This window comes from Dermacentor andersoni, chromosome 2, assembly GCF_023375885.2.
Source record: "Dermacentor andersoni chromosome 2, qqDerAnde1_hic_scaffold, whole genome shotgun sequence".
Taxonomy (NCBI): Eukaryota; Metazoa; Arthropoda; class Arachnida; order Ixodida; family Ixodidae; genus Dermacentor; species Dermacentor andersoni.
Window position 1 is genome coordinate 129,813,741 of NC_092815.1, and position 24,831 is coordinate 129,838,571.

General features: G+C 48.3%; 1 protein-coding gene across 1 annotated transcript in view; it reads right to left on the minus strand.

Moving 5' to 3' along the window:
- Positions 1 to 24,831, minus strand: part of LOC126541003 (lysosomal cholesterol signaling protein-like) — a 196,919-nt gene that overhangs the window by 135,231 nt on the left and 36,857 nt on the right. The gene's annotated exons all lie outside the window — the stretch shown is intronic.

The window sequence follows — 24,831 nt, forward strand, 5'->3', positions numbered from 1 at the left end:
ACTTGAAATAACCTTAAAAAGCTTCACTAACGAAAGGGATACTATATCTGTAATAACACTAACGTCTTTCTGTGAATTTTCTTATTTTGTATTAGATTCACATTTTCACTCAATTGAAGATTCATTGACTTAAGTTTAACTGCAGAACGTGCCGTTTTGAAAATTTTTTAACGTATGTAGAACCAAGATTTCATGATAGAACCAGACACATTAGACTAAGGACACCAATGGTGCATTGCTCGCTGTCATCTTGATGTTGGCGTTCTTCCAAGTCTCTGTTATACATTGAGGTCTTGAGACATTGCGTATAAAGGACCCAAAGCTTTTGAAGTAGAGTATCCCCTCCGTGTTTTACCAAATCGATGGTTATTCTATCTTCTCCTGCCACTTTCCTCCTGAACATCCTTCTCAAAGCCCATCTAACCTCATCACTGTTTAAACATGAAATTTGTGTATCCCGTTTTTCACTATTTCCCATCAAGTTGAGGTGGCTGCTCTGTGTAGTGCACTGTATGGTGGCGACTTGGAGGTAAATTATCGGGCTTCTATGCTCAAAGTCGCAAGTTTGTATCCTCATCCAGGTCACCCCATTTCCTGCCTTAAGTTGGCACCTGAAATCAGATAATATAGCTGAGAGCCAGTGGGGCTGTGCTAGTCCTGGTGAAACCAAATAGTAAGGCCTACTTAGCTTCTAAAACACACTTCCTTGCCAAAACAGGAATTTGCCCCCCCCCTCCATGGTTCTACATTTAGCCACTATTTCCCTCATGACTCTTCCGTCTAATATATTGTTACGGTGCAACCAAGAGTGTCGCCAAAGACGGAAGAAGACGACTTGACGTGGCGAGGTGACATCGGTCTCGGCAGCCACCTTGTTTGTGCATCGTTGCCTTTCTTGTAAATATTGCAAATACGTATTTACATGTGATTTGCGCACCGTAACAAATTTGTTGAGCTAAGGCGTACCCACGAGAAACAACAACCGAGCTACGCAGTGATCGTCCCCTCGGACTGAACATCATGACGGACGAAACAGGACCCGAAATGGCGCGACCCACATCAACGCCTACCACCTCGGCGATTGTCTTGGCTCAGCCGCGGCATCCAGGAACGCTATGCGTCACCGATCCCCTTCACGTTGAATACGTTATCACCGCTTATGAGCGTGAAAATGCCCACAACAAATGGGATCCGACAATTATGTAGGCTGGCTTGGTGTTCTACTTACAAGGCACGGCGAATCTCTGGTATGATAACCATGAGCAAGAACCTAACCACCCGAACACGTACAAGCATAAGCTGAGGGACTTGTTTGGCTGTCCCGCCTGGCGGAAGAGAGCCGATAAGAAAAAAGTAGCGACCCGCGTCTAAACATACACAGAATCAAACGTCTCCTACATCCAGGAAAGACGCCATCAGAAAGCATGCTTCATTTAGGGTCTCTTCAATAAAAGAAACGCTACTGCTATACATGGCGACACTTACAGGAAAGCTATAAAAATATAATAATAATAATAGTAATATTTCATGGTATGCTACGACACGTTTCTGCTATTTCTCAAAAATAAACACCATGCAAGTTTGTCCATGCCGACAACTGACGTAGTGCATGCAGACGCGACGCCTCACTAAAGCACCGCGGCGTCAAAACGATAATACGCAAGTGGTGGTCCAGCATAACCAACCCTTCAGCCACGATGTCCCTACCCTCCAAAACTGGCACGGAAGCCCGGGTGGTCCGTGGGCGTTGGTCCGTTGGGCACGGGACGTGGCACCAGCGAGTTTTCCTAAGACTTCAATAAAAGAATTTATCTCACCCACAACGCGGTGCGCCGTGCGAAGGAATGACGGTGCTAACGTTCTCACAGGCTGCGGACAGTGGCGCACAACAACGTCTCGAGCAAACACGTCTCGCTGTGCGCTTTGTGTACTACTTAGACAAACGCAAGTGGTGCCCTCAAGGTAAAATGTAACACCATATCGTCACTATCATACGCCGTCGAAATCACCGCCAAATGCCGTCAATGAACACAAACAGCACAGAAAACTTCGCTGACATCTATTCAATCCACAGTGCGGGGGATCTGCATAATAATGCGAAAGCACTATATGTCCCTTTACGCGAAAATCCATCGGTATCGGCGTGACCGAAAGATGGTACTAACAATGGACGACGCAAAGAGTAAAAACACGTCAAAGAATGCTCGGAATGACGTCAAAGTTGTCAGGCTGGTTCTTGCAAACGAAGTAAATTAATGGCTTTGAAAAGAATATATGGTACATTTCGGTCTGGGCGGGAATAGAACCCGCCGGGAATACGGGGCGCGAGGCGAGCGCGATTCCCCCAGGCCACGGCAGCTCCGTAGTTGCTGCTGGCTCGAGCCCACACCCAGTGAGAGCGATTTTGTGCGCGACGGCGACGAGCGACTACTTTGAGCGACGAAACGGGCCATCGCGTGAACAGATCGCTCGTTCTTGTCGCTCGATCGCTCGGTTCTGGAAATCTATAATTCGTCGCTCATCTCCAGGAAGTCCTATGAGCGAGTAGTCAATAGCACGAAGCCGGAACTGGATGTACATCATCATCATCATCATCATCATCAGCCTGGTTACGCCCACTGCAGGACAAAGGCCTCTCCCATACTTCTCCAACTACCCCGGTCATGTACTAATTGTGGCCATGTCGTCTCTGTAAACTTCTTAGTCTCAATCGCCCACCTAACTTTCTGCTGCCTCCTGCTACGCTTCCCTTCCCTTGGAATCCAGTCCGTAACCCTTAATGACCATCGATTATCTTCCCTCCTCATTACATGTCCTGCCCATGCCCATTTCTTTTTCTTGATTTCAACTAAGGTGTCATTAACTCGCGTTTGTTCCCTCACCTAATCTGCTCTTTTCTTATCCCTTAACGTTACACGCATCATACTTCTTTCCATAGCTCGTTGCGTCGTCCTCGGTTTAAGTAGAACCCTTTTCGTAAGCCTCCAGTTTTCTACCCGTAGGTGAGTACTGGTAAGACACAACTATTATACACACTTTTCTCTTGAGCGATAATGGCAACCTGCTGTTCATGATCTCAGAATGCCTGCCGAACGCACCCCAGCCCATTCTTATTCTTCTGATTACTTCTGTTTCATGATCTGGATCCGCGGTCACTACCTGCCCTAAGTAGATGTATTCCCTTACCACTTCCAGTGCCACCCTGCCCATTGTAAATTACTGTTCTCTTCCGAGACTGTTAAACATTACTTTAGTTTTCTGCAGATTGATTTTTAGACCCTCTTCTGCTTTGCCTCTCCAGGTCAGTGAGCATGCATTGCAATTGGTCCCCTGAGAGAGAGAGAGAGAGAGAGAGAGATGCAAATGAGAGAAAGGCAGGGAAGTTAACCAGACTTAAAACCTCCGGTTTGCTACCCTGCACTAGGGGAAGGGAAAGGGGAAGTAAAGACGGAAAGAAGAGCGTGACAAAAATAAAAGCGTGTGAAAAAAAATATGAATATGGATGAAATGGGGTCATTATAGTCTTTCTAATAGGCCACTGTCACGTAGGAAAGTCAACAAAGCCTCGACCTACTTTTGCTGCGACGACAGTTCACGTCGGCATTCCAAAACTGACTGTTCTGAAAGTGGCCTGTCGTCAAGGCGGGCGAACGCGGTCGCTAGTGACAGCCGGTGCGCGCTGTATTGAGGACAGTGGCAAAGCACGTGTTCGATGGTCTCCTCGACGCCGCAGTGTCTGCAAGCCGCGCTGTCGTCCATACCGACTCGGAAGGCGAAGGATCTTGTGTAGGCGACACCAAGCCACAGTCGGCAAAGTACTGCTGTTTCGAGTCGAGAGAGTCCAGATGGGGGTCGAAGTCGAAGGGATGGGTCCAGTCGGTGTAGACGTGTGTGCTTTAAGCTTGGTGTGTTAAATAAAGTTTTGATGGCTTCATTTGCAAGCACACGAATTTTCGCTGCAGCGTCTCTTCTTGAGAATGGAATGGAGTCTTGCAAGCCCTCCTCATGTGCAGATCGTGCTGCTGCGTCGGCATGTTCATTGCCCATTATGCCACAGTGGCTTGGAATCCACTGCAACGTGATGTCGTGTCCTTGCTCGACGAGGTGGTGAAGCAGCAGTCTGATTTCTAGAACTAGTTGTTCGTGGGGTCCTCGGCGTAAAACAGAAACCAAACAATGAAGAGCAGCCTTGGAGTCAGTGAACACGCTCCATTTCTTGGGTAGTTCTTCAGAAATCACGCGAAGTGCACAACGAATAGCAGCAAGCTCCGCGGCAGTCGACGTAGTCTAGTGAGAGAGTCGAATCTTTATGGTGGAAGGTTTTGCAGGAAAGATCACCGATTTTTAAGAAACTTAAACACATTAGAGATATCCGTCAGGCGCTTCTTTAGGTAGGCCACATGAGGACTCCAGCAGAGGTCGTGATCAATGATTACGCCTAAGAATCGGTGCGTCCTGACATAAGGTATGTTTTGACCGTCGATAGAGACATCGTATGATCTCATTGGCTTTCGGCTAAACACGACCAATGCGCATTTTTCAGGCGAGATCTTGAGGCCTTGTTCATTCAAGTACGCCGACGTTGACGTGGCAGCTTTTTGAAGCCTGGCGCGTACTTGCGGCCGTGTCACACCAGATGCCCAGACGCAGATGTCATCGGCATACATTGACATTTTAACTGTGTTTGGAAGTCGTACCACGAGACCAATGAGTACAAGGTTGAAAAGCGTGGGACTCAAGACACCGCCTTGTGGAACTCCATGGTGCGTATAATATTGCGAGGTTGGGCCAGCTTCAGTGTTAAGAAATAGAGACCGCCTATGTAAATAACTGCGAGTCCAACGATATAATGGACCGCCTAGGCCCACCGATTCTAATGCTTCAAGTATGGCATCATGAAGAACGTTGTCGTAGGCTCCCTTTATATCTAAGAACATTGCGACAGATAACCTCTTACACGTCTTTTGGTGTTGAACATAGGTTACCAGATCGATAACGTTGTCGATAGAACATCGGTGACGTCGAAAACCAGCCATGGCGTCCGGGTAGATTTCGTAATGTTCAAGATACCACTCAAGTCTGGCGAGGATCATTCGCTCCATTACCTTCCCAACGCAACTTGCCAGCGCAATTGGTCGGCATGAAGTAATCTCTAAGGGAGACTTGCCAGGCTTAAGAAGCGGTACCAGGCGGCTGATCTTCCAATCTTGAGGAACCCTGAGTTTAAGCAAGGCAATATCATCAGCGAATCGCAAGTTACTAAGGTATTCTCCGTTAACTCTTATCCCCAATTCTTCCCAATCCAGGTCTCTGAATACCTCCTGTAAACACGCTGAGAATAGCATGGGAGAGATCGTATCTCCCTGCCTGACGCCTTTCTTTATTGGGATTTTGTTGCTTGCTTTATGGAAAACTACGGTGGCTGTGGAGCCGCTATAGATATCTTTCAGTATTTTTACATATGGCTCGTCTACACCCTGATTCCGTAATGCCTCCATGACTGCTGAGCTTTCGACAGAATCAAACGCTTTCTCGTAATCAATGAAAGCTATATATAGCGGTTGGTTATATTCCGCACATTTCTCTATCACCTGATTGATAGTGTGAATATGGTCTGTTGTTGAGCAGCCTTTACGGAATCCTGCCTGGTCCTTTGCTTGACAGAAGTCTAAGGTGTTCCTGATTCTATTTGCGATTACCTTAGTAAATACGTTTGTAGGCAACTGACAGTAAGCTGATTGGTCTATAATTTTTCAAGTCTTTGGCATCCCCTTTCTTATGTATTAGGATTATGTTACCGTTCTTCCAAGATTCCGGTACGCTCGAGGTCATGAGGCATTGCGTATACAGGGTGGCCAGTTTCTCTAGAACAATCTGCCCACCATCGTTCAACAAAATCTGCTGTTACCTGATCCTCCCCAGCTGCCTTCCCCCTTTGCATAGCTCCCAAGGCTTTCTTTACTTCTTCCGGCGTTACCTGTGGGATTTCGAATTCCTTTAGACTATTCTCTCTTCCATTATCGTCGTGGGTGCCACTGTGTACTGTATAAATCTCTATAGAACTCCTCAGCCGCTTGAACTATCTCATCCATATTAGTAAGGATATTGCCGGCTTTGTCTCTTAACGCATACATCTGATTCTTGCCAATTCTTAGGTTCTTCTTCACTGCTTTTAGGCTTCCTCCGTTCCTGAGGGCATGTTCAGTTCTATCTATATTATACTTCCTTATGTCAGCTGTCTTACGCTTGTTGATTAACTTCGACAGTTCTGCCAGTTCTATTCTAGCTGTAGGGTTGGAGGCTTTCATACATTGGCGTTTCTTGATCAGATCTTTCGTTTCCTGCGATAGCTTACTGGTATCCTGTTTAACGGAGTTAACACCGACTTCTATTGCATACTCCTTAATGATGCCCACAAGATTGTCTTTCATTGCTTCAACACTAAGGTCCTCTTCCTGAGTTAAAGCCGAATACCTGAGCTGTAGCTTGATCTGGAATTCCTCTATTTTCCCTCTTACCGCTAACTCATTGATCGGCTTCTTATGTACCAGTTTCTTCCGTTCCCTCCTCAGGTCTAGGCTAATTCGAGTTCTTACCATTCTATGGTCACTGCAGCCCACCTTGCTGAGCACGTCCACATCTTCTATGATGCCAGGGTTAGCGCAGAGTATGAGGTCTATTTCATGTCTAGTCTCGCCGTTCGGGCGCCTCCACGTCTACTTTCGGCTATCTCGCTTGCCGAAGAAGGTATTCATTATGCGCATGTTATTATGTTCCGCAAACTCTACTAATAATTCTCCCCTGCTATTCCTAGTGCCTATGCCATGTTCCCCCACTGCCTTGTCTCCAGCCTGCTTCTTGCCGACCTTGGCATTGAAGTCGCCCATCAGTATAGTGTATTTTGTTTTTACTGTACCCATCGCTGATTCGATGTCTTCATAGAAGATTTCGACTTCCTGGTCATCATGACTGGATGTAGACCTGTGCAACCTTCATTTCGTACCTCTTATTAAGTTTCACAACGAGACCTGCCACCCTCTCGTTTTTGCTGTAGAGTTCCTGTATGTTATGAGCTATATCCTTATTAATGAGGAATCCGACTCGTAGTTCTCGTCTCTCCGCTAAGTCCCAGTAGCACAGGACGTGCCCGCTTTTTAGCACTGTATATAATTGTTTTGGCCTCCTAACTTCACTGAGCCCTATTATATCCCATTTACTGCCCTCTAATTCCTCCAATAGCACTGCTAGACTCGCCTCACTAGGTAACGTTCTAGCGTTGAACGTTGCCAGGTTCATATTCCAATGGCGGCCTGTCCGGAGCCAGGGATTCTTAGCACCCTTTGCTGCGACGCAGGTCTGACTGCCGCTTCGCAGCTGCTGGGCACTGAGGGCCGGGGTTCGATTGTTCTGTTCATATAGGAGGTTGTGGCCAAGTACTGCACCAGGGTGGCCAATCCTGCTCTGGTGAGGGAGTGCGTTACCGGTTCAGGTCACCGAGATCAGGCCACACTCCAGGCCTGTTTATGCAATTTTTATCAACACGCGGATTTCTTTGTTTTAATCCGGTGGAAAATTGCGCTGCACCGGGATTCGAACCGCGGACCTCTTGCACGCGAGGCGGGTGTTCTACCTCTACGCCACCGCTGTACCTTTGTTGGTTTTTTTTTCTTTATTGCATGGACTTATCGGTATACTGTCAAACCAATGCAGTTACATTACATATGAACATATAAGAGAAACGAATTCACAGATAGTATTGATGTTTGTTTGTTGGTTGGTTGGTTTGATGCCCTATGTTGGTTGGCAAACATTCGCGATCCTTCAGGATGACTGGCACGGTGGAGCTTGCGGCTACAGGAATTTGACGTCGCCATCGCTTACAAGTGTGACTACAAGCACGAAGACGCTGACACATTGTCGTGTGCACCCGCCGAATCTGTCAGTTTAGAGTCAGAGACCAATGACGGCTTCCTGGGCGCCATTACTGCATCGGACTTGATCAGACGACAGCGTGACGACGCTGAAATTCTACCTATGATCGACTACTTGGAGTGCTGGCCAACAGCCATTCCACGCCATCTACGTCGCGTGTTGACGTCCTTCTGTCTACGCGACAACATGCTTTAAAAGAAAAACATCCGTTCGAATGACCGAGCCTACCTCCTGATGGTTCCAAAAGACTTGCGGGACGATATTTTTTTCGCTTGCCATGACGAGCCCACATCTGGCCAGTTAGGCTCCTCCCGAACGCTTACCAGGGTGCGCTAGATGTATTACTGGCCCGGGCTTTCGGCAAGCGTCAAACAGTATGTTAAAGGCTGCCGTTAATCTGAGCGGCGAAAGTGACCGCCCATGAAGCCCGCCGGGTTATTGCAACCCATCGAACCACCACATAAGCCATTCGATCAAGTCGGCTTGGACATTCTTGGGCCTTTTCCTCGGTCAACCAATGGCACCAAGTGGGTGATAGCCGCGACTGACTCATTAACCTGCTATGCCGAAACAGAGGCGCTCCCACGAGCCACGGCTTCTGAGGTAGCGCAGTTCTTCACGTGCCAAATTTTATTGCGCCACGGTGCCCCGTCCACTGTAATCACAGACAGAGGGACGGCGTTCCAAGCACAAAATATTTAAATTCAGCAACACCAGGCATCGAAAGACGGCTGCTTACCATCCGCAGTCCAACGGACTTACGGAGCGATTAAACAAGGTCATCACGGACATGATCTCTATGTATACTGACGTCCAGCACAACAGATGGGATCACGTCTTGCCTTGCGTGACCTCCGCGTACATTAGCACCGTACAAGAAACAACGCGCTTTACACCCACATAGTCTCCTTTACGGCCGCGAAGTTCAGACGATGCTGGACGCTATGCTTCCGTGTCAGCACGACGAGCGTCTAACAACTGACGCCGAAGAATTTTCTCGGCGCGCTGTGGGAGCTCGCCAGCTTGCGCGGCCGCACATCAGCAGCAGCACACAAATGCACGGCGTTATAACATCCGCCACAGACAAGTATGCTACGAACCAGGCGACCAAGTGTGGGTGGGCGACTCCCGTTCACCGCCGTAGCCTTACTGAAAAGTTGCAGCCGATATTTTGGCCCAAAGGGCTGCGCCGCATTAGGGACGTGAACTACGAAGTCGTTCCGGACAGTGCGGCTCAAACACGGCGTAGAAAACAAACTAGCCCTGACATTATTCACGTCGTACGCATGAAATACGTTGCGCGTTTGTGATCAGTTTTCCTTCATTTATTCATTTTTTTATATTTGTGCTCATATTTGCAGTTAATGCGGTTACCGCTCTGTTTCTTGAGACTCTGCCCGACACACTTCACCAATGCTGTACTGGTGTCTTTCCTGTCGCTGTGACTGTGTTCTCTGCGCGAGCACTTGCCTTTACCATGTTTTACCCGCCCGCTCGATAGTCAGGTCTCACCGCCGTGTTTTTCGGGAGCCAGCTGTCCTCATTAAAAGTCGCGAGTCCTCTTGAAGACACGTGACAATATATATATATATATATATATATATATATATATATATATATATATATATATATATGCTATTTTGGAAACAATTGTCACGTTGTAGTGACGGTGAAAAATGACGAGGCCTCAAAACTACGCGTTACAAATTTAACTCTTTATTGGGTGAACTTGCACCCGGCAAAACAAACATCACTCAAACACAACGCTAGCGACGAGCGAAGTCGGCGATCGTCGAAGATCTGATCTGTGGGTGGGCTGTGGGCTAGTGCGCGTATGCCTTCCAGAAAATACTGCACAATTCGCGTCGCGCACAATATCAGATTGCACAAGGTCGGTGACAACTCACACAACATATAGAATCAACGATAACCTTCGAGAAAATTCCAAATCATCTAGGCACGTCTTGAGCTTAGCGAAAACCGTAAGTTATCAAGATGAAATGCAGTCCCCTAGAAAAGGGTAAATAAGTACACGTGTCAATGCCCCCTTCTCAAAGAGCATCGTCCCGATGCTACAAACAGCAAGAAACTAAAGCACATGAAGTAAAGAAATATAACAAAGAAACAAAGTCCCAGAGTTCGTTAGCGTTGGCAGAAGGGCTTAGGCGCACAGCATGGACTATTTCAGGCCTTGAGTGGCGCCGCTGTGATTGCGAAATGCTGTCTGGCATGACCTCATAGGCCGGTGCGCCAATACGTCGGATGATCTTCTATGGACCGAAATATCGTCGCAGAAGTTTCTCGCTAAGTCCTCGTCGGCGTATTGGGGGCCAAATCCAAACACGGTGGCCGGGTTGGCACTCCACGTAGCGTCGTTGAAGGCTATAGAGTGTTGGCTGTCGGTCCTCTGCTGGTTCTTGAAGCGCAGGCGGACGATCTGTCGGGATTCTTCGGCGCTGGAGGGAGGCGACGATATCGAGATTCTCTTCGTCGGTGACGTGTGGCAGCGTGACGTCGAGAGTCGTCGTCGGGTTCCTTTCGTAAACCAGCTTGAAAGGCGTGGTCTGCGTTGTTTCTTGCGCGCGTCCCTTCCAGAAAATGCCACTTAATTAGCGTCGCGCACAGAGTCGAATTAAACAAGGTTCGGTGACAACTGACACAAAAAATAGCATCAGCGATAACCTTCGAGTAGGTTCCAAATCATGCAGGTGCGCCTTGCACTGAACGAAAACATTAAACTGTTAGTGGGTGAAATGTAGTTCCCGAGAAAAGGATGACTGAGATATTTGTAAATATTGTCACTACAACGTGACAAATTCTTCCACAACTACCTTGTCTCTTCACAAGAAAAGCAGGAAGTTACCTATCGAGAACGGGGTCAGGCATAGTCTCACCAATGCTATTCACTGCATCCTTAGAAGTATTCAGGCTATTAGACTGAGAAGGCTTAGGAGTCAGGATCAATGGCGATTATCTCAACAACCTTCTGTTTGCACATCACATTGTCCTGCTCCGCAACACTGGGGAGGAATTGCAACAAATTATTGAGGCTTTAACCGAGAAAGGGTAAGAGTAGGGTTTAATATTACTATGGAGAAGACAAAGGTAATGTTGAATAGACTCGCAAGATAACAAGAGTTAGTTATTGCCAGTTAGCCTCTAGAATCTGTGCAGGAGTACGTTTATCTAGGTCAATTACTCACAAAGAACCCTGATCATGAGAAATCAATTTCCAGAAGAAGACGAATGGGTTGGAGTGAATGCGGCAGGCATTACCAAATCCTGACTGGGAGCTTGCCACTGTCATTGAAAAGAAAAGTGTGCAATCATTGCTTTCTACCAGTGCTAACATAAGAGGCAGAAACTTGGAGATTAACAAAAAACCTCAAGAACAAGTTAAGGGCTGCGCAAGCAACGACGGAACCAAAAATATTTTTCGGAACCGTTACAGACAGGAAGAGAGCGGTGTTTATCAGAGAGCAAACGTGGTAGCCGATGTTCTAGTTGACATTTCGATAAAAGAATGGAGCTGGGCAGGCCAGAACAGGTGACAAATGAAACGCACACACAGGCGCATTGTTCACGGCGTTCACTTCATTCTATGCACACTGAGCGGCGGTTGCGACTGAGCGACTTAGACCGCAACTTGACTCGTGAGGTTACTTTTCCTGCGCTCACAAACTCGCGTTTCGTGTGTGGCCTTCGTGTACTCTATGTGCTCCTGGGTCTGCTCCGGCATTCTCCGCGTCGCCATCCTGGTGCACTCAATCGCTGTGGCGGGCGGCACAATGCACAGCGTCAGGCAACGACGCAAAAAGCGGGACACAGGCCGCAGTAGGCGCTGTTAAGAACGGCCAGCTGCAGTGCAAGTTTGCCAGCCATTTACGCCAGTGGTGGCAACCTCATCTTGGAATTCCGCCGCCAACCTCTAGCCACGGCGTGACTAAGTCGATTTTGTGTCATGAACAATACGCGCATCCTCCACTCTCCGTCGCTTCAGCTAGGATGCGTTCGACGAAGCAGGCTTTGTGCTGAAGCCGTCACCGTTGCGCTCTAGCCTCATCGCCGTTGTGACTGAAGGAGTTCGACGAAGCAGGCTTTGCGCGCAACAGCACAACGCCGACCTTATCTGCTACGGGTGGGGGAGTTGACGCGGGAACGCCTACGCAGGCTCCTTCCCACGCACCAACCAAGACTCAAGACAACGCGCTACCCGGAGCGGCTCCGAGTTCTACGAAGCCCCTCTGACGTCGGCTCCGGACCATCGCACCTGTGTGTATGCGTGTGTGCGTGTGTGTGCGTAACCCGTCCCAGAGAGAGGCGGCCTGTTTAAAATGACTGAACGAACGTTAACGTCACCTTGTATCGGGAGAGGACCGAGTGTTTAAAAACCGCTGTTGTGCGGCTGCTCAGGTCACTCTCTCTCAAGCAGTCATGTTAGACTGATGTACTTTCTCAAACAGTCATGTTAGACTGATTTAAATACTGTAAATAAACCCTTATTCCTCGTTCTCGATGAGAAGCAGTCCTTCCCTTCATCAGCGTCCTCAGCGTGGATAAGTTGGACGACGGCATGGGCCAGCTACCTTCTAATTCATGCCCGACTCCAATCTTGACAACGGATCACGAGCGATGGGAGTGAACCCCCAATCATAACAGCGCCAGGTGTTCGAGGTCGTTGCTCTTGGGCAGCGGAGAGAGCAGGGCGCACCCGGCTCCGAGGCGACACCACCCAACGGTGCAATGCTCGGCCGTTACGCGCAAGGTAGCCGGAAAGAGTTCCAAGACGTAGCCGAAGCACATGATGGCGCCCGAATATCACAGTTCTACATCGGCCTTCAGCAGTGCCTCCGTGGCGACGTCATGTTCTTCAAAGACGGTCAGAAGTCACTGCACAACAGACAGCGCCGCCAACGGCACGGTGATCACTGGGAGTGCCGTGAACTTGCTCGTGAGCAGGTGAGCCACCGCGTAGCCGATGGCGTTGTAGGCGAAGCTGGTGTACAAAGGCGTGTAAAGCTGCCCTTTGGAGAATACTATGGCGTACAGTGCGAACAAGACGGGGAAAAGAACAGCCGCGCGTGAGGAGGGCGCGCCGTCGCGTGATAAAGCCGCCGAGCAGTTGCTCGGCAAATACGGACTTGCAGCGTGCGCCCCTTTCAGTCTGTTTGACCGCGTCCGCCTCCAGTTTGTTTAACAGGCACGCCGCATGCGCGAGAGGAAAGCGGTTCTTTTCTGCTGCTGCAATTGCAACGCGCTCTGCTTTGTCGTACAATCCGTTAGCGATTATCCAACGAGGCGATCACTAGACTGTGAGGAAAGCTAGCAGCAGGAGAAGATTTGGCCCGAACAAAACGGACAGGTTAAACTCCCAGTGGATATTCCTGGACAGCAGGAAGAGAGAATCAACTTTAATAAAAAGGATGGCTCAGTGACCTAAGCAGGCGTGCGGGTCGATGGTGGGGAACATCAAACCAACAACTAAAGTAGGAAGGAAAGTAAGAAAGTCAAGAGCAAAAATCAAACAAAACACTAGCCTGCCTCAAATACCAGAGATCGGCGCCCAATATACCGAGGGTGACACCGACAGTTACGTGGAGCAGCCTGTTGCTGTGAGTCGTAACCTCGAAAAGCGAGATGGCCGAGAAGGTCACGGTCAAGCTGGCGCTGCCCGAGCTGAAAAACTTTAGTGCTGCGTACATTGCGTAATCCTGGAGCAGCTGTTGTTGACGAAGAGCACCGCAACCACACGACCAAACTGACAGGCCATCGACCCATGCTGCACACCATGTATCCCGCTACCAGGAAAAACACAGCGACGCCGGCGCTCTGAATTTCGTACATGATGGCGATGAGGACATTTTTATGGCAAACCATGTACCAGTTTCTCACAACCGTCCAATGCGCCCTCTCTTCGTAATACTCCCACTCTCGACAGGGCGCTGTCTGCGAGTCATTAAGATCATCCGGGTCCTGGTTAGAAAAGGCAACGTCTGATCTGATCGCTGGTATTGTCCCAGTGCCTCTCACACTGGTTCCCACCGAGGCACAGTGTACCAGTGCCTCGAGTTGGCGATGAATTCGCCCTAGCTCTGCGATCAGCTATAACCTCCTGGTTAGCTCTCGTGGCAGAGCAACCGCCCGGAAAGGCCCTGGTCCCGGGTTCGAGTCCCGGACTAGGACGAATTTTTCTCCAACTGAGAGGCTTTCTTTCTGAGAAACCTGTATGGGTTACCTTTGTAGCTTCGTACTACAATTTCGGTGGATGCCCAATTTTCCATTTCAAGACAAAAACACACAGAGATATCCCACTACCTGCTGTTATGTCAAGACTTAATATGACTAGCTGCAATAACAAGCCTGAACAACAATGCAACATTTATTATTTTAAACTACCACTCGAAAAGAGAACGTGACTTCTGCTTCAAGTGGTCGGCGTAAGCCCCAGAGAAAGTCGCATAATACGCAATCTAGGATATAAAAGAAAACGTACTTTTGCCCTTGATCTAATGTCTCGGGATAATTATTCTACTTCATGGGAAACAGGAGCCACTAGATTTCGTTGTTTCCTCTAAAACGTCTCGAAAGGTAAAATGACGATATTCTAAGATTATTTTCCTTCGAATTTCGTCACTCGTCACTAGTGCGCGATTTCATTAGCCAAGCCGTCACTAAAATGTGTGGTAGGTAATAAACTCTTTGTTTTTGATTTTTCAGAGTCACTGTAATTGCGTATCGTCAAGTGCGGCAGATGCGTATTGATATATAGTATAAATATTGTATTGCAACTTTTGTCTCCGTCTTTCTGTGTATCTCTCTCTATCTTGCCTAAACCACCGCCGAACCCATACTTACTACCACTATAAAAGATAGCCCAATTCCACAAAACCACTAGAGAGCGACATCGATTTTTTTTTTCTTTTTCACAGGACTGTGCCTGGAACATATTTGTTATTCATGAGATGTCAGTTCTTCTTTTCGTCGGATTTTGTCATAATGCAACGTGGTACAATATTCTAGAATAATACCTTTTGTTTACTTTTCAAGGTCGCGCTCAGCTCGACACTATAGCGCTTCACTCAGAAAGAGAAAGCGACAAGTACGAAATACTTGTCGCTTACAACGCATCACGGCAGCCCCATGACTTCCGCCTATTGTTTCACTGCAGAGTCCGACTTCCCCCCGCTGTGTCACAAGTCTCTTAACCCCGCACAACGCACAACCGAACTTCGCTGATAAGACCACTCAGCGTATCTACACCTGATACTGCTGTCACTCAGCGCCATTGGGTGGTGCACGTCGCCTGCGAGGAATGTGGGCCTCCCACGCAAGTGCAAGTCATCCCGGAACTTGCACTTATATCACTGAAATACGGTATTCTTATTTCCCCTAACAGCGAGGCATACATGACGCTGTCGAGTTCATCAGCCCAATCGCCACCCGCTATGATATCCCCGCATACATCGACTCACTAGGTACAACGGAGGAACTAAAATATAAAAAATAATTATGCCGTAAATGCTTGTGAAAGCTATACTTGAAAGGCTATTTACTCGGGCCGTCTTTCCAAATCACCATCACTCATGACCACCTATCCCTTCCCTATCCTTTACCCAGGCGCAGTTGGCTCTGGAGGAGTCAACCTCAAGCCAACCTTTTTGCCATTTCATAAAATAAACTTCTCCTTTATTCTTCACGTCACGAACTTACACATGCGCCCACCCCTCATGTAATGTCCCGCCAGGGACCCTTGAGGTTAAAATAAATAAATAAATAGGTTATAAAAGCCGGCGCACATAAGCGTTCCCGTACACTGCATTCAAAGGCGCGGTCGAAGTCAATCGAACTACTTGGCTGATCAAATGGCTCGCTTGTACCGTCCTTATTTGAGGCTCCACCAGCATGGCTCCCGTTTGACGCTCGAGCTTTCCTACAAACTTGGTAACTGCTCCGACGAAACACACTTTTACCCTCAAGTGCGTCCCTGCTTCCTTCTCCGCAATCTTTCCCAGGTGGAGGAAATTTGTCTTCGGAAGTTTTGGGCCGGGGTTATCCGTGGCAGCATTTATCACCTGGACCTAGGGATCGAACACGGAAGAAACCGGAATGCGTCCTAAGCGCTCGGTGTCTGCGCCTTAGCCTGCGGCTTATACTCATCCCTTGCTGAGGCTGGAAAAAATCCAGACGAACAATAACTTAGTAAATCCCTTGTTTCAAGACATGCGTTATATTAAAGAGCATGCTTGTATTTAATTTTTGCCCTCTCGATATGGAAAAAAAGGGGGAGGGGGTGCATTGCGGCAGCTCCTATGGCAATAAAAAAGAAGGCTGTGTTACATGTTCGTATTATTACGATAACTTGCTTGTGCGAAAATCCACAAGGTGCTGCGCACGAAAGCTTTATCACCTCCATTTGAATGCAACAAAGTCAACACGGAAGATAGGAATAATGAGAATACTTTAACTACTGCAATTCATGAGAAAGACTGCGAAAGCTCGCGCAGTCAACACGCCCAGAGAAGTGGCCCGCATTTCTCCATGCTTCGGTATCGCAATTTTCAACATTGTAAGCATTCTGTTATTATGGTGTACGCAGCCGTATTCACGCGCATTCTAGTGGGACTGCGATGATCGCAGGACCATCAGGACTGCGATGGCCGCAGGACCATCAGAGGTGATGTCGAGGTCGCTGCCAGAGCATGATGATAGTTTGGAAAAAATCACGAGATTAGAGCGCGAGAACGCGGCCATGAGAGAGAACATTAATAGGCTAATGGCTGAAATAGCAGATATTAAGGGCGCTAGGAACTCGCAGCCCACCGCTACCATGAACGCGGAAATTCTGGAAGTCCCGATGGCCGAGGGTAGCGACGGGTCACGGCCACCGAAGAAGAGGGCAATAGCTTGTGATCAGGAGAACGTGTCACGTAAAGCTAAATCAGAGGTGCGCGAGATGTTAACCGCTCTCAGCGAAAGTGTGAAACAGTTAGGTGACAGGATCACTGAGATGCAAAGCAACATGACGACCTTAGAAGTAAACACCAACCAACGGTTGGCCAAAATAGAATCCCTTCTCGAGTTTGTTGTGGGCCCGGTAACGCCACCGAACCCACCGATACGTCTTTCTGACCCAACAGCTAGCAACGTAGCCCCGATTCTAGCCCCACGTAGGGTCGGCGTTCAGCTCGTAAAAGATGGCTCCACCCCTCGAGACATTCCGAATTTGGCAATGGAACGGTAGCGGCTTCTCTAAGAAGAAGGCTCCCCTACAGCAATATCTACGCAGTTGTGAAAAGATGCCCCAGGTTATCTTATTACAGGAAACCCTCTCTCCTGCTATCTCGATGACTGGGTTTTGCTCGGTTGCCGTGCAGTCGGGGGGGAGGGGGTATGTACTATCGTTAGTAAGAAACTCACTCATGTGACACATGATCTCAAACTGGCTGGTAGTAATATTGAGTATATTATGGTAGAGATCATACCTGGTCGGGTCAACCGAGGCAGCATATATGTTCTTAACATATATAGTAGTCCCAACGAAAAAAGGCAACGATTTAAGACTGCTCCGCGAGGCCATAGACATGGCAGGCTCAAGCCCTCTTATTGTCGCAGGGGACTTTAATGCCCCGTTTCATGTCTGAGGTTATAAATATGATACCAATAAGGGTAAGCATCTCTGGCAGAATGCCATGGATCTGGACCTGACGCTGATCACTGACCCTAACTTTCCAACCCGAATCGGGACATCCACGTGTAGAGACTCTACCCCCGATCTCATCTTCATCAAGAACGTGACTGAGGCCAAATGGAATAATTTGGCTGAGAACCTTGGTAGTGACCACTATATTTGTGAGGCCCAGCTTCCTATCGTGGGTAAAAAACAGCGCGAATTCTCGTACACGGACTGGGATAAATTCCGCAAGCTTCGGGAGGAGAGGCCTCCCTCAGATACCCGACCTACCATAGAGCAATGGATGGTTCAGGTCCAAGAGGACGTTCGGCGTGCAACCTCTAAGGTCTGCACCGACCTTTTTGTTGAGAAAATGGATAACAGGCTAGCCCATCTGTTAGAGGCCAAACAGTCCATTCTCAACAGATGGAAGTGTCAACAACTTAATCGTAGGCTACGCAAAAAGATACCTGAGATTAACAAACACATTGAGGAGCATTGTCTAACCCTCTGTAAACAGCAGTGGGATGAGGTTTGCAATTCGATAGACGGCCAAATGCGCAATAGTAAAACTTGGAGCTTGCTTAAGCATCTGCTCAACGAGACCAATACTAAGTCAAATCAGAGGCATGTCATTGGTAGAACCATACATGAGGCCACACGAATGACCTCTGAGGACGAATTAATCCGCACGCTTGCTAACAAATATCTCCCAGTCGTCTCAGGGCGGTCTCCTGTACATCTCGATTACCAGGGCCAGGCCAATTCCTTCCTGGATGCAGAGTTTGGCGTTGAGGAGATTCGTAGGGTTCTACATGGACTCAATGGTAGATCCGCACCAGGGCCGGATGGCATCTCCAACAAGGCGTTGCGAAATCTGGATGAAAAATCAATCACATACCTCACAGAGGACATTAATGAAATTTGGAGGAATGGAACCGACCCATTACCTTGGAAGACTGCTCTCGCAGTACTCATCCCCAAACCTGGCAAAACACCTAGCGTTGACAACTTGAAGCCCATCTGGCTTACATCATGTGTGGGTAAGGTAGCGGAGCACGCGGTCCTGAATCGACTCTCCCGGTTCCTGGAGAATAACGACATTTACCCCCATAGTATGATAGGATTCAGACCAGGCCTATCCACACAAGATACCATGAAACTGATTAAGCATCAAATCATAGACAACGACTCTAGCGACACTCGAGCCGTTTTGGGACTTGATCTTGAGAAGGCCTTCGACAGCGTTCTACATTCGCACATCCTAGCCTCGATATCTCGGCTCAATCTGGGTGAGAGATTTTATAACTATGTTAGATCGTTCCTCTCGGATAGGAAGGCCACCCTCCGAGTGGCCGATCTCGAATCACAACTGCTGGAACTTGGCGAGAGGGGCACCCCACAGGGATCAGTCATTTCCCCCTGTTTATTCAATATAGCCATGGTTGACCTAAGCAGAAAACTTCTCGAGATTGAAGGCATCAAACACACTATGTATGCTAACGATATAACTATATGGTGCACAGGAGGCAATGACGGTCAGGTTGAGGGAGCCTTACAGGAGGCAATACACACTATTAAAACCTATCTCGAACCCACCGGTCTCAGAGGCTTCCCCTTGAAGTCGGAACTTTTGCTGTATAGTCCCAAGAAACGCGGTCCAAGGCCCAAGGGGTGGACATCGTTGGAAGACAGAGACATTAACCTATATACAAGAAATGATTACCGTATACCCAGAGTCAATTCAATCAAAATCTTGGGCATGATCGTTGAGTCAGGGGGTACAAATGGCAAGACTATACGCAAGCTAATTGCTAAAACTGAAAGTGCTGTTCGTTTAGTCCGGAGGGTATCAAATCGGCATCACGGACTCAAGGAGGATAACCTCATTCGACTAATGCATGCCTTCGTTCTGTGCCACTTTAGATACGTGGCAGCCATGCATCGATGGAAACGGGCAGAGCGAGATAAATTGAATGCACAGCTTAGGAAGATTACCAAACGGGTTCTCGGGTTACCCGTATACACTTGTACAGAGCGCTTAATGCAGCTTGGCATTCATAACACTCTTGAAGAGATTGCAGAGGCCCACGAGCGCGCACAGCTAACTCGCCTCACAACAACGAAGGCAGGGAGGTCCATCTTGCAGGAACTCGGATATCACCCCGATAGAGTAGCGGAGGAGTTCTCTGACGTTCCTCCGTCGATTCGTGAGAACATTACCGTCGCGCCAATACCTAGGAACATGCACCCCGATCATAATCGCGGTAGAAGGAGGGCAAGGGTGGCCAACCTCCTTAGGCAAATAAACAGTGATCAGTGACAGGTCAGCTTTGTGGATGCCGCTTCTTGTAAGGGACGTCGGGCGTTCACCATCGTCACTGTTGATGGTCGCCAAGGAATCACCAATGCTGCCTTAGTTCGGACGAGGGACTCCGAAATAGCTGAACAAATGGCTATTGCACTTGCCCTGCTGGATAGCTCACGGGATGTCATCTATAGTGATTCAAGATCTGCAGTCAGAGCATTTGAAAAAGGCACCGTTTCCAAGCAGGCCCTCAGACATATTGGGGGCAAGGCAATCACGCACCACTTCATTTATTGGTTTCCGGCACATCAGGGTCAGATAAAGGGTGCTCCTCCCAACCTCAACGAGTCGGCTCACGGGGCTGCGCGTGAACTTGCCTACCGCGCTACCCTCGACCAATCGGAAGCCGACTCCTCAGAGAAAAGGGACACGCCCTCCACCTACAACGAGATTACTAAACACTACTATCTCAGCCGTAGAACCTACTTTGTTCCTCATCCGCGCCTCAATAGAGCTCAAGCATTAACGCTCCGTCTGCTACAAACGAATACCTATCCGAATCCGTCGCTCTTACATAAAATCTATCCGGATACCTAGACCAACGCTACCTGCCACGATTGTGGAGATATAGCCACGTTAAACCACATGCTCTGGCGGTGTGCCCGGTCACGCTCTATCATCACTAACAGCTCGGCCAGATGGGAGGCGGTTCTCCGCAGCCCTCTTCTGGCTGACCAACTCTGGGCTGTCCAGCAGGCCCACGATGCGGCCGGAAGGCTCGGCCTTCCGGTTCCCACGTGGGAGCGGCCCGCTTCGTGAAGACTCACGATCTGCAGGACTTCATTAAAGTTTTACCATACCATACCATACGACATGTTAGAGGAGCGACTTACCCAAGGTCGCAATATCAGACGGTTATTTATTTATTTATTTATTTATTTATTTATTTATTTATTTATTTATTTATTTATTAAGGCGAAAGCCTTAGGTGTCTACGTTGGTAGTGCCTTTGGCGAAACTGCGCCGTGACGAAAAATACCCGACGCCGCAAAGAGAAAGAAACACGTTAAAAGAGGCTCGTGTTTACTCGTTCCAGTAAACAAATTAAATTAGTGGCTCTGAAAAGAAACTTTGGCACGTTTTGGTCCGGGTGGGAATCGAGCCCGTGCCTCCAGGGTCGCGCTTCCCTGAAGCCACGGCTGATCCACGGTTCTCGTGTGCCTAGTGCGTGCCTGATTACACACGTCAAGTCGCAGGCATCTCGCTGACTCGTGCGTACGTCATAGGGCGGCGCGCGTGACGGTGCCGGAGGCGGTGGCACTACGTCATTGGTGCGTAAAATGAGCGCTTTGATGATGTTCCGAGGTCTACAAACGGTATAATGCGAAAGGATGGACAGCTTGGCGAGTTAGCACGGTAACATATCTTTTTATATAGAATTCATGTGACATCCCATCTCGCTTACAAAGCAGTCTTGACCATCACGGCGCCCAGCGTCTGCAAAGAAATAGTAAAATTGTCTGGACAGAGCTGCACTATTTGTATGGCGTTTCTTTTCTTTGTTTCTTCTTTTTTGCTTCTCGGATCATTTCAGATAATTCTTATTTTTCTGTGAAGTACTCCAATCTGTGCTCTTTATGATCGCGCTGCGTACTCATGATAAGCTCTCTTTATTGTCCATTTGAAAAGTTTGTGTGTGATGCATAGAAATGTATGTTCGAGCCTCGTTTACTTCATACTAGTTTAAGATCGTAACTTATCATTCCTGTACATGTGCTGTATAGGGTTAAACTTATAATGTCTTAGTTTTTTCATATATTCACGGCAAAGCTTTAACATTTTTTTTATTTATGTCTGCAATCTTACACCTCTAAATCTCAATGTGTTATTTACGAAGAAAAGCCTTTATGATGATTCCTTGGTCGCCGCGTTTGAAATTACCGCAGTCTGCCGGCTTATACGCGTGCGGTTGGGTTTTTTTTTTTTTTTTTTTTTTTTTTTTTTTTTTTTTTTACGGCTCTTGCCCATAATCAATATGGATGATGATAAAAGCAACGTGGGAGCGGAGATATGTAGCGACGAACGCATCGAGGCACCGCATCGCGTGCCCGATACTCTAGTGACGTCAGTACTTGTATAACATTAAACTCCATTGTTGGTTATTCATGTAAGAACACTTATTGCTGCCTCCTCCGTGCCAAGGAGCCCATTGCTGCTCCCTCCTGAATAAACTTGCGCATGCGCCTTGCGGACAAGTCGGTAGGACAATGCGGAATATCGCGATGGGGCAGTTTAAGTGGCCTGCGCCGAACCGGTTCGCGAACTATTATAAATTTTTATTAACCAGAACCGAAATCGAACCGCAATGAAATAAGAGTGCGTCAAACCCGCATCATAACCAAACTGATATTATCTTTTTATTGTCCGTCTTTCTTCTGGCAGGGGGCGGGGGGGGGGGGGGGGGGAATTGACGTCCTCTAAAAATCATATGGCGATCTTACACAGTTCGAAGCTCATGCACACGCACAAAAATTCCGATGACACCTAAGCACTTCGTATGAGTTGTGAATGCGGCAGCATTAATGTCCAATTGAACGCAGCTGAGCGGTCGTGTGATTTTTGCGCTGCGAGTGATGTTTGCGTTAATGCTGGTTGACGACGATGGTGGATTTCGCTGCTTGCCTCTTCGCTCGTTTTGCTGCGTTCTTCCGCTCCCTTACTTCGTCTGCGGTGTACTGGCGTGGACGGACACATTTCGCTACTGCCGAGGTTGCCGCCGTTGACGCTGTAGATGCTACAGGCCCCATAGCGCATTGGCGTTGCCCGAGCCAGCAAACGCAAGCGCGCATCACGAGCGCGCCTCATATACATACTGTGTGTTTCGCATCGTACGATATGGTCCCGTGCTTACGTATACCGTATTGCTGAAAGACGGCACTCCATAAATGCCAACTCGTTTCCTCGACCACATCTTTTTTCCCGCTGCAACGCAGTCAACAGTGGACAGCTGCTGGCCGCTAACGAACAATTAGCCTTCGACAGACACTGACCGGTCACGCGCTGGGCGGTCGCCATGCGGCGTTGGTCACAGTTAACCCGAACACGCCGCAGAATGTGCTGGCGATTCCTTGGTTCTGGGTACTTGTTCGACTCAAGTCTGAGAGCAGCTGTAGTCGAGATCCCCAGCTGTAGTCAGGATCCCCAGCTGTGGGTAGGCGCGCCCCTCATGAATGCATTTGCATAGATTCGACCTCTGCTTGGGCTACAACACCTTTGGCTTTCGGAATGCCGCTTCATTTTAAGCACGCAGACTTGCATATGTGCAGCCGAGTGACTTTCCCTTATATAATAAGCGGACGGAACAAAAGAAACGAAAAGGACGAATAAAGAGTGAAAGCGAGTAATAGGAGAAGCGCACACGTGCGCGCGTCGTGGAAGCGGAGCAGCGCGCTGAGCTCGCAAGTGAGCGCGCGACGCCTTTTTCCGGTTCTGTCCTTTCCAAAACGGGAGACCCTATATAGGAATGAGATTAGAAGGGAAAACAGCCGGGGCCGCAGCACAAAGCCAGAGGTCTCCGGTCACAGGTGCGAGCCTTCCTGTGTGCAAGCGCGCCCACCTTCGTATATAGCCGGTGGCCGCCGTTATTGGATGAGAAAGAAACTCCGTTTCCCATACGTGGCACGGGAACAAAACGAGGCTATGCCCGGCCTTTCTTGCTTCGTTTTTTTTTTTTCGTTCCCACGTGTGCTATTGTTCCATCCTCTTGTTTTTACACTCGCCTTTCGTACTGTTCCTCTTCTTTTTATTTCTTTTTTGTCGCTGTCCTTCTTTCGTCGTTGAAGTAACTGAGGGTATTGTTTTGTCATTATTTAGTATTTTGTTATCTTTCCCAGCCAGGCGATACAGGCGACGCTCTGTTGTTTGCACCGGCAGTTTCATATGGCTCGACTAGTTTCTAGGACGTAAAAATCTGCTGACATTTTCAAACCTCGTTCTTCGTAAGATATAGCAACTATAATTGAAGCCTGCGAATTTCGATATGTCAAGGAGCGCCGTCGTTTACGTATATGGAGTTTTCCGAATCGAAGTGCAAGAAAGCCCGCAAAGAAGGGGAGAGAGAGAGAGAGAGAGAGGGCACAGCGCGTGGGCCCCATATCGACAAGCAAAGAACGATTCCGAGAGGCGTTTGCTCGAATGGAGTCCGCTAATGATCGTGGATAGAAGATAAATACCGCGGCAGACATTCGAAATATGTTGCATGACGATGAAACTACTTCCATGCGCTCTTCTGTGCCTCGATGCAGCCCGCTCTGTAACGCATATAGTTTCCTGCAATACACTAGAGGGAACTCTGGCGCTGCAGTCGTTCACCCACCATGGGAATGATGGGAAGTACATCTGTGGATTTGTTTGATCTTCGTGCTTGTGGATTCAGACGTTCTTGTGGCTTTGTATTTTACGCTTCATGTGCCTTCGTTGTCGTAAATTTCAGAGCAATCTATACCCTTCGAAGCGCAGAAGGCGCTGCGAACACGCACAATCTGTACCAATTGCAACGACTGAGCTTGTAGACGTGGCCAAATCGAAATGCACCAAGCGTCTAAAGGCACCCGCATGCCCGCGATAAATTCGTAAGGACATTTCATGTCGCCTATCGATGCATGCTTCCGTGGCTCAATGGTTTCAATATCAGGCTTCTGTGCTAGAGGCCCCGCAGTGTGCTCGAATCCTGCGATCGTACAATTTTAATAATGTTTATCTAACGATTTATTACGCAGTCCATTATGGAAAACGACGAGCTTACGAAGTCACGAAGCCATTTGAAGCCAGAAGGCCGCAGTTTAGGCAAATCCATGTACTTCCTATAGTTCCCATGCTGGTACGACCGCTCCCACTGCAGCTTCCGTATGGACAAGAGCGG